Source organism: Camellia sinensis, chromosome 7 (genome assembly GCF_055761805.1).
Source record: "Camellia sinensis isolate YWXY chromosome 7, ASM5576180v1, whole genome shotgun sequence".
Lineage (NCBI taxonomy): Eukaryota > Viridiplantae > Streptophyta > Magnoliopsida > Ericales > Theaceae > Camellia > Camellia sinensis.
Window position 1 is genome coordinate 146,012,741 of NC_138967.1, and position 11,286 is coordinate 146,024,026.

Here is an 11,286-nt window from a genome sequence, read left to right on the forward strand (position 1 = left end):
AAAAAAAAAAAAAAAAAAAAAAAAAAAAGAAGAAGATGAACTGCACACTAAACTCATTTTATTCATGTCGGGGCTCACCCCGATCACAATTTTACACAAAAAAAAAAAAAAACAACAACAACAAAAACAAAAACAAAAACCAAACCAAAAAAAACAAAAAAAAAAAAAAAACAAACAAAAACAAAAAAACACCAAAACACAACACCCAAAGATTTGTTTTCTTTTCTGCCGACGACCACCCACCGACCTCACTTCTTCGCCTATTCCGCCGGTCTTTTCTTCTTGCCTCCGTCCTGGGCGGCCCCTTGACGGTGTTGCCTCCGTGTTTCCCACTCCACTGGGCACGATCACTCCACCCTGCTCCTCCACTACAGCATATGGCGGACCTCCAAATCGGAACATAACGGTGGCCTTCCGCTTCAGCTCCTTATTTTCCGCCTTTAGCACACTTATCTCTGCTCGCGCATCCTTATACATGCGTTGGAGCAGAGCCAGTTGGGCGTTTAACTGCTGCACCTCATTTGTCCTACTCTGCAGCCGGTGCGACAAGTTTGTGACCGCTGTCATGGTCTCCACACATGACTTCAAAGTATACTGATTGGCCTCAATATCAGTTTGCACCGCCATTTTTTGCTCCACCGACCGCATCGGAAAGTTCAACGGAGCAAAACCAGAGGCGCTTGGTTGAGGTTCACTGGCCACCGCACCAGTTATCTCTCTTGTTGACTCGTTGAGGTCGGGAAAGAGAGTGAGCAGACCACGGGACGAAGAGGCCATATTCTGGGTAGATGAACGGGAAGACGAGGCCATGTTATGGGTTGCTGAGTGTTTCAGAGAATGGTTGGTTACAGAGTGTTTACAGAGTGTTTCAAGATTTGCAGCTCTTAGCGACAAGCTCTCAGAGAACGAAGAGGTTTCAACTGGTTTGTTATGCTTCCAAGCCTCAGCCTCCGCTTCGGTTTATAAAGACCATGATGAAGAGGCAGACACGCGCATTGCGCGCCACTTGACGCCAGACGACAAAACGGGCACGCAAGCCAATGTGGTGACGCGCCTCGCAATCATGTCCGGCCCACCTTTTTATGACTTGGGCTCGCCTTTTGATGGCACGCCTTTTTATGGATTGGGCACGCCTTTTGATGGCACGCCTTTTGAAAGATTGGGCACACCTTTTGAGGGTGCGACTTTTTAAGGGTCCGACAAGACTCTGTAAACTGTCCCGACATTGATTCCGGTTAGCTCCTTCATGGGTCCGACAAGACTCTGTAAACTGTCCCGACATTGATTCCGGTTAGCTCCTTCATGGGTCCGACAAGACTCTGTAAACTGTCCCGACATTGATTCCGGTTAGTTTCTACAAGGGTCCAGCAAGACTCCGTAAACTGTCACAACAACTGTCACAATATTGTCTGCTACAACGGTCCGACATAACCCCATAAACTGTCGTCTACATCGGTCTGCCATAACCATACAGTCTTCTACAACGGTCTGACACGACCATACAGTGTCTCCTATGCTTTTTTATTTTATGTATTCGTCTATTTTCTTGTTTTGTTAGTCTCTCCAAACTCAAGTTGGTTAGTTCCTATCCCCCTTAAGTTTGCGGGGGGCTGTTAAAATGTACCAAAACCTACCACTACACCTACTCCACCTACTCCACCCACTTCACCTACTCCACCTACTACTCCACCTACTACATACCTACCTCCTTTAATCTTCTATATATAGGACTCATTGTAAACACAACATACAACAATCAATAATACATACAATTTATTCTTTCTTTATCAATTTATTTTTCACATATCCCATGCATATGACAATCCAATCAACTGTACTTTTGAACACTGAATCATTATCTTGTTTTGAGTTCAATGGTCTCTGACATTCCTCATTTCCTTGACAAAGGATCTTTGCACAATCCTGGATTCCACTCATAGGAATGGTTCTCAAATTTTAAATTGCTTTCCTTGTGGAATGAGTCCGGTGAGATGGTTATTTGAAATATTTAAGAAAGCAAGGAAAGTAAGAAGTGCTAGTTGTCGAGGGATTTCTCTTGAGAGCTTGTTTTGAGAAAGGTTCAACGATTCAAGGTTTGTTAGGTTCCCCAAGCATGTTGAGATTTGACCACTTATATCATTGTTCAAAAGGTTAAGCAGCTGGAGTCCTTTAAGGTTTTTAATAGATTTTGGAATATTGCCTTTAAATTTGTTGGTTGACAAATCAATGGCAGTGAAGATCCAGGATCTCATTGTACACTGTATTTACACCTTTGCTTGTAATGGTCATTGAGTAGAAATAGCTTTCTTCCAACACATGGTCTTCCCTTATAGTAGCCTTCATATATATCATCTGGTCCTCATCGAAAAATTTCATTGCATTCTAATTTTGAAAATATTTTGTTGGCAATTTCCCTATAAAACCATTATGAGAGAGGTCAATGATGCTCAAATTTGGTAACACTAACTTAGTTTCAGGACTCCCTATTGCACCATAGAATTTATTGGATCACGAGATGAGAATCTGCGGGCCCGTTTGATTTAGATTTTTGAATGGGTTTTTGAGAGCCTAAAATTGAAATCTCATTTGTTTATCTCTATTTCCAATACTATTTTAAATTTATTTCTATTCCCAAAACAATTTCAAATCTATTCCAAATTTATCATTATTCCCAAGACTATATTAAATCAAATTTATCTCTATTACCAAAATTATTTCAAATCTATTCCAAGTTTATCTCTATCCCAAGACTATTTCAAATCAAATTTATTTCTATTACCAAAGCTGCATTAATTGAATCGATATATATATATATATATATTGAAGTATGCGGTACATCATATTTTCAGGTTAATCAACTTTATCTCTACGTTTTAAGTGTATTTAGATTGAGTAGATCTAAAACCTAGAAAAAAAACTGTATATATATATTTTTTGAGTATGTTAGTATTTAATGATTTTTTAAAAGATTTTTTTTCATAAATTTTATACGTTTAAGTGTGTTTAGATTGAATATATCTAAAAATTCAAAATCATTGATTAAAATATTTAAAAAGTTCACATATAAACAACAAAAGATGAATTGAAATTCAAAAATTATTTTTGAAAACTCTATAACCAAATAGAGTTTTAAAAATTATTTCAGAATCACTAAACCAAATGAGTTTGATTTTCAATTTTCTAAAACTATTTTTAGAATGTACAACCAAAAAAATTTTCAAATTTTGAAAACTCTTTTCACAAAATTATCTTTCAACTCCGTAAGAGTTCCCAACCAAAAGGGGAATGTATCTTCAATAAAATTATTTGAGATATCAAGAATCTTAATCTTGGCACTTTCACCTGAAATTGATTACTACTGAAGTCAATCATCTTAAATTTTTTTCTTTATTGTGTGAGTGAGGCTATGTTTTGTTCATGGTAATGAAGGTTGGAATGGAATGATCATTCCATTGGAATAACCATTTCGATGTTTGGTTACCTAAAAAAAAATGGAATACGCATTCCAAATGGAATAACCATTCGCTAATAGGACTGAATGAGTATTCCGTTTCAAACACTATGGAATAGCTATTTCATTCCTTTATCTTTCCTTTATCGGGATATAAATTGCCCTCATTTCATTTGAATGGGATTCGCGATTGAGGCTTTGATACAGAGCTTGGTATCTCTCTCTCTCTCTCTCTCTCATTGCTAGTAATCGATCCTTGGTGTTCTAATCTGTAGGAAAGTTGAATCTAGGGTTTCGATTTTTTATGTGTTATGTTGATATAACAAGTTTAGATCTAGGTTTTGGGTTTTAACCCAAGATATATTGTGTAGTTCTAGGGTTTTGGTTTTATGTTCTTTATAGGTTTTGGGGTTGAAATTTACATCCCTTCATTGGTCTTTGTCTAGTCTCAATCGTCTTTTTCCCCGAAGTTCTTCAGAAGCAACAGAAGAAAAATGTCGACAACAACGAAGAAATCGATGTCGAACACTTGCATACCTGAGGAAGTCTTGGTTGAAATCCTTGCTAGACTACCCGCGAAGTCACCGAACCACACATTTTTTTAAGTCTAGTGGGGCGGCTTAGAGGTCATTGCGGGGCAGGGCAGTACGGGTGGCGATTTGAAAATGCCAAGGGCTCCAACTAGCCCGTCCGCCAATTTAATAGTGCATTCCAACCAAGTGTGTTTTAATAAGCATACACTCACACACACCCAATCACTTCTCATTTAAACCTAATTCACTTACTCTCTCTAATATAAGATTACATATCACGTCTCTCGCATCCCACTTCCTCTCTCGTTGAGTTGCTGCCCACATTTGCGATCCATTTCGCCATTGATTGCCAGATCGCTGTTGGTACTCTCTCTCTCTCTCTCTTAAGTCTTTGGGTATTATATAGATTTTTATGGGATTTTGTATAGATTGTAAACCTTCCTACTTTATTTGATTCAATCATTTTATGGGTATTTTTCAACTTTTTTTTTTTTGGGTGTCATTTTCTTATTCTATTTTTCTTTCATTCTCTATTTTTATTTTTTTGCTAGTTTTGTTTGTTTAATGAAGTAAATTAATAGTTATTGTTAATTTTGTTTTGTTAATTTTGAAATTTTAGGTTTATTTTATTTTATTTTATTTTCGATAGTGTAACAAAGTTTGACAAATGGTTAGAATTGAAATGAATTCAGAAATATAGAGTTTAAATTGGTAAAATTGAAGTTGATTTGATATTAAGGTCAAATTTTGAGATTTTTTAAATAAATTTTCTAATTAAAATTATAAACTTTTTTGTACATATGTAATAATTGTTTCAAATTATCACTGACAAGTGCTTTCTCCTTCAGGTACTTTATATTGATAAACATAATTTTTTTTTTTTGCTATTAGGGTTAAATACTATTTTTTTTTGCCTCAAAAATAAAAAAATAAAAAATCCAATTTTTAACATGTCTTTACTTCTGTTTACTTTCTTTCCCCTTTTCACCAAAAGCAAACACAAGACTATGACAACGGTGAAGACGAACAAGTTTAGAAGCAAGAGAAGAAAAATGACGACGACGACGACGAAATCAATATCGAACGTGTGGATACCTGAGGAACTCTTGATCGAAATCCTTGCTAGACTACTTGTGAAATCTCGGCTTCGATATTGGTCAGTCTGCAAATCTTGGTACTCCTTAATCACCAACGCAAGTTTCATCACCATACACCTCAATTGAACTAAATCAAACCACAGTCACAAACTACTCATCAAGTTCAACTATGAGAATGGAGATTGTTGCTTGTCACTTACTGATGATAAGACATTTGGCGATGAGTTTGTGAAACTTGAATACCCATTTCACAACTACAAGGAATTCAAGATTGTTGGTTCATGTGATGGGTTGTTGTGCTTATCGGATTATTATGGCTCAAACTATGCTGTTCTATGGAACCCATTAATTAGGAGATTCATGAAACTTCCCAAGTCTGGTTCTTCTGTGACCAAGGCTTGTCGCTTGCTTCGGTTTGATTTTGGATTTGGGTTCGACTACATGAGTAATGACTACAAAGTGGTGAAAATTGTGTGTGCAAAGGATAACCATCGCCGCTATGTTGTGCATAGGGTGGAGCTTTTTGCACTTAGCATGGGTTTTTGGAGATCCGTTTGTATTGGTGATTTATGTTATGAACTTTATGGTTTTGATTCCTTGCTTGTGTTTGTGAATGGGGCTACTCATTGGGTTGTATTTAATCTAAGAAAGGATTGTGTTTGCATTCTGGCATTTGATATAGTCGAAAAGGTGTTTAGGGAGATAGCTTTGCCAAACCATCAAATTGATGTGATTCTTTGAACAGACGTGTCTATTACACTATTGGGCAAGTCACTTGCTGTAATCCTCTATGAAGTTGTTTTTACTTCTTTGAAAACAATTGGGACTAACCATGTATGGGTAATGGAAGAATATGGTGTCATAGAGTCATGGACTAAAGGATGAAGAATGATTGGTAAGCAAAGATGGTTGACAGTATTGGGTTCTAGGAAGAATGGTGATGTCTTAATGGTTCAAGGTGGATTACCGGGCCGAGGGAGTTGGTTTCATGTGATGCAAAAAAAGCCAAATCAAGCATCTGGGGGCTCCATGGTCACTCATTTTATGTTAGTACTTATATGGAGAGCTTGTTTGCACTAGATATAGCTGACGGAGTCTGGAAATCACATGTGCATCCCAATTTCTCTTGAACGGGTTGCCAACAAGGAAGCATTGGAGTGAGGAAAGAGAAAGGCAAGATGATGATGCCCCCTTGTAGTACTTTAATAGTTACAGTTTGCCGCACTTAATTGTTATAGTTTGTCATCTTGTTGTTCTTAGATACTTTGTGTTGGATTTTTGTGCTGCATATGAACAGCAACTTTGCATCAATATTCTTTTTCCTGAATGCACTATTGTTCTCATATTCAAGTTGGGATATCAATTTAATATTTTGGGTCATATTGTTGTCAAAAGTATCTTTGTGTATGTAATAAAGTCAAGAGGGAAATTCATATTCAGATCCTAGCAAGTTGACATTTTCAATATCTCACATAGGTTGACTCCTTTTATAGGGTTGTTGCGGGATCAAGGGATCAACTAAAAGAAATGAGGAACTTAAAGTAGACTAATGGTTAAATTAATATAGATGAATTGCCTTTTCACATATTGTCTATAATTCTTAGTGTTGAAATGTGTTGCTTTCTTCTCATGTATGTGTGTATTGGATAGTATCTGTTGATTGGGAAGATAGTTGAATGTTGTACTGTTGTGCAGGGTAAATTTTCCTTTGGCATTGTGATGAGTATATAACTTTGGTGGTTTTGTGACTTGGGTACTTTGAGAGGATCATATAATTTACTTTGATTTTGAAAAATATTTGTACAAATATAATGAAGTTCTGAAATGAATTTTTCTATGTAAAATCTAATGTATTCCTAACTATGATCTGTTAGTTACTTAGCAACAAATGTTTTATTTTTAATTTTTTAATTTTTCTTGATCTTTCATATTATTTTATTTAACCAAGTGAAACTGTAGCCTTTATTCCATATCTATAAACTTGCATTGATAGAGGAATTCATTAGAAGTTATAGTTTTGAGCTTTTGTCTATCTCTGGCACCTTCTTTCTCTGTTGCAAAGGAGATGTTATTGAAATCAACCCCCATGTATAGCCATGGTTTGTTCAAACTTCGAGAGCTATTAGCTATAAGAGAGCAAAGATTTTTTCTTTCACTGATTATTGGAAAACATCAATAAATGAGAGCCTCCACTTTCCCAAAAGGTTATGAAAAGAGCATTTGCTATCCCAAAAAGAAAAAAAAGATGGAATTCACCAAAGTGCAAATCCACCTCTTTGTTTGAAAAAACTACTGCTCCTCCAGCAAGGCTGATAGACTCGAAAAGTGAAAAACACAAATTAAATACTCTGATTTCTTCAAATTTATTTTCTCTAGCTTGTGTTTCAAGCAAACAAATTAGTGAGGGTCTAAATTGGACACCTAGGACCTTTAATGGTTGAATTGTCAAGGTAGCCCCAGCCCCAGACAATTCTTATACAATATACTGATTTGGTCCCTTGGGGTTGTTAAGGGACAATCGTCTGAACCTGTTTATTGACCAGAGCCTTACGTGAATTCTGTTATATAAGTTGCCAATCTGTGCTAACTCAAAGTTAGACCTCTACCTGCTCGTTTTCTTATGTAGTTTGATTTATCTTCTTGATGCGAGCATGCTTGTAATTTGTTTTCAGGTTTGTATCTATGACTACCAGAGCAGTGTTTTCTTCCTCTTTCTGAGAGTTGTTCTTAGCTTGAAAAAATATGGAAGTTGTCTTCCTTGTATCAATTTGAATAGTCTTAATTTTTTTTTTTGGGGGGGGGCGGGGGGGGGGGGGGTGGTGTGAACTGTCACAAAATACTCTTCAGCGATAAAAGTCTGTTAAAAGCTTGCTGACTGAACTTCCTAATTTTGGGTCCTCATGTGTAAATTTTCCCAATTTGCTAATCTGAGAGAGAACCAAAGCACCACATTGCATTGCCATGTGACACATAGCTATCACCACTTTCCTCGGTTAGAAATTGCACCACCTTGGATTGTGTGATGTGAGCATCTTGTACAATTCTACTACTTTTTGCTTAATTTGGTGCACTATCTTGACATATTTTGCTGCAATTTTTTCCTTCGTTACCTGCCTTGCCTGCAAAACTTGATCCAGGTAAGTGCTTCCTTCTTTGTTGGATTGATATTTTTGCTTTTGAGAGCCATAAAATCGACCAGGATTTACTCATAGTTAGGGTCAGTAACCCCTAGAATTATCACCTCTTTTTGAATTTATGATTGAGCACCTCATAGCCAATTCTGTTGCACAGATAGCACAAATGTGATATCCTTGCCATATGTCATCAAGGGTTTTTCTGGCGAGTGAGAGTCCTTTAGGTAATCATATTCGACCTGTGAAACCTCTTCACTGAGTTGTCTAATCTTCACACTGTTTGTAGTTGTTAGAATACCTATCAGCAAACGTTGTATTTGTACCAAAAAAGGGTTATATAGAGAAGTCTATCTCTACCACTGTCAAGTCGTTCCACTTTTGAAGCACCATGAGAAAACACCCCGAAGCACCATAAGATAACACTCGTAACTGATCAAGGCACTTGTTCCATAATTCTCTGACCATCCTCCTCTTTGTTGAAAGAGTCCTTTAATAATGTCCCCAAAGTCCTCTAATAATGTCTTTCACTCAAAATCTGCTTAGATTCTTGTTTGCTATAATCTTTCCAATAAGATGACATTTTTTCTCTAGTAGGAGGTGTGGAACTTAAATTATCTAAGATAAGGAGGGAGGTGTGTGCTTTTTGTTAGCCATGGATCTGAACGAAGAAAAGATAATAAGGTAGCAAAATCGGAGTAACAATGCACATAAAAGGAAGAGAGTGTGAGAATATTTTCTAATTATGGAAATATATCAATTAGGTTATTTGTGAATATTATGTAATTATGGAAATATATCAATTAGGTTGTTTGTGAATATTCGATTGATTGCATAGAGTTATTTCCTATTATAGATTAGGTTCAGGATTGCTATAAATATTGGTTGTAATCTTTGTATTACTTATAATTGAATATACAGAACACTATTTAGACATTTTACATGGTATCAGAGCCTATTAGGGGTGGGCAACAGTTTATTCAATCCGCAAAAACTGCCTAACCCACCCAACTCGCATACAAATGGGTGGTTTTGCAAATTCAATGCAGGTGGATGCGGTTTGAAATATGTCATGTTTGGGGGCTGCGGGCGGGTTGCGGGTTTAACCTGCACCCGCAAGAACTTGCCCACACATCTTTTTTTTTTTTAAATTTTTTATCTTAACTGTTGATTTTATTCCTATATCCCACCTATATATTTTTGCCCAAAACAAAACACCCTTTATTCTTTGAACTTACTCTCGCATTACATTTGCTAATAGTATTATATCAATTGAAACTGAATAAATACTGATCATATTATTATTGTTACATAACTGAACTTGTCCCGGATGAAGTGTGATTTGAAATTTTAAATTCCTTAATGAATATGGAGTTCTAGTTTAGAATTTTGAAATATGTGCTTGTGTTAGTTTATGATTTGATTTAAGATTTTGAATGATTTGTTTGTGTTATGAATTGATTTTGTTGTGTCTTTAATTTTACAAGTTTTAATTTATTAATTATTAATGTTGGAGCATTTTAGAAAATAGGGAGAAAATGACCCAAAATAAATATTTACAAAATGAAAAAAAAAAATAAGGCTCAAAAATAAATTTTTGAGGAAAAAAGTCCAATCCGCAAGGCCCCCGCACATCCGCGAACCCTATCCGCACAAATTGCAAATCGCACTGCAGGCGGTTGCGGGTTGTCTTTTCCTCAAACCGCATAGATGCGGGCAGGTCCAAACCGATCCGCAAATCGTTCAAATCTGAACTGCGAACACCCCTAGAGCCTATCATCATTATTTGAACCCTAGTATTGAAATCTGCCTCTTATCACTGCTCCCTTTCTGATTCTGGTTTGTCATCGCAAGGTCTTGCTCACAATTAAGTTCTTGAGGCCCTTCTTCATCTGTCTCTGGTTAAGACGACTCACCATCGACCATGCTTTTGGTTCGCAAAACCCTCAGTTGTTTGAATTTCTGAAGCTCAGTACATCGCGGCTTGTTTGAACCATATCGCGACTCATACTGCGACCTCTGTTTCTTGCCTTTATCGCATCTGGTTTGCATCAACTTCGATTTATGTCTCTCTCATAAGTGGTCTCTCTCTCACCTTGCAAAGGTCGGCTCTCTCTATGTCTCTCTCTGTGTGTCCGTCTGGTGCGAAGGGCTCTCGCTTTCGGTTCAACTGGTTTGTGGGTCATCTGCATCTCTGATTTAGTTATTTTGGGTTTATTACTCCTAACACCTCAGTTGTTTTTGATTATTACCCTTAACCCTAGTTTGGCTCATTTGTTCTATTTTGGAGTTATTACACTTGAGCCCCTCATCTCACTGGTTATTACGATGTCTTTGGCTTTCGATGAGTTTGTCTTCTACTATCAGCGAGGCCATTGGAAGTATCATTGTCCCAAGAAAGAATGTCTGTCTGTTTCATCTTTTCAACAGTCTCAGATTCAATTCTGCGCTCATTCTTAGAGTACTTTTCAGACTCCCGCCAGTTTTATCGCATCTGTTCCGGCTTCTGATCCTGACTTGGCTTCCTTGACTGCTTAGATTAGTCAACTTCAGCATATATTGATTAGTCAGCTTCAACATATATTATCTACCTCCCAGCCATTATCGTTTGCCTCCATTGTTTCATCTCTTTATTCAGGTTTGTTTGGATCTTTTTCAGGTATTTCTTCGTCTGCCTGGATTTTTGACTCTGGTGCCTCTCATCATATGACTCACCATCTCTTCTTACTTCAAAATTGTACTCCTTCCTTTTCTATTACTGTCAATGCTGCTAATGGGTCTGGCATGTCGTTATATCTGTTGGGTCTGTCCTACCATCTGCTATGTTTGCTATCTTTATTCCATCAGTCCTTTATGTTCCTCAGTTATCTATCAGTTTATTATCTCTCAGTCAGCTTGATGCCTCTGGTTTTTACGTTACTTTTCTTTTTTTATCTGTTCTGTGCAGGATCAGATGTCTAAGTAGCAGATTGGGACCTGCCGTAGAGTTGGAGACCTCTATGTGGTGGAGAGCTTGCATCTGTCGATGACAACCTCTGCGACTGCCTTTTTCTCTTTTCAGTTGGATTCTTTGT

The 11,286-nt window shown here is 37.0% G+C and overlaps 1 long non-coding RNA gene across 1 annotated transcript; it reads left to right on the plus strand.

The window, feature by feature from the left end:
* The first annotated feature begins 3,707 nt into the window (after positions 1-3,707).
* On the plus strand, positions 3,708-6,426 carry LOC145795366 (uncharacterized). Its single transcript, XR_014336167.1, has 2 exons — positions 3,708-4,347; positions 4,979-6,426. It is a non-coding gene; the product is annotated as an uncharacterized LOC145795366 (long non-coding RNA).
* The last annotated feature ends 4,860 nt before the right edge of the window (positions 6,427-11,286 follow it).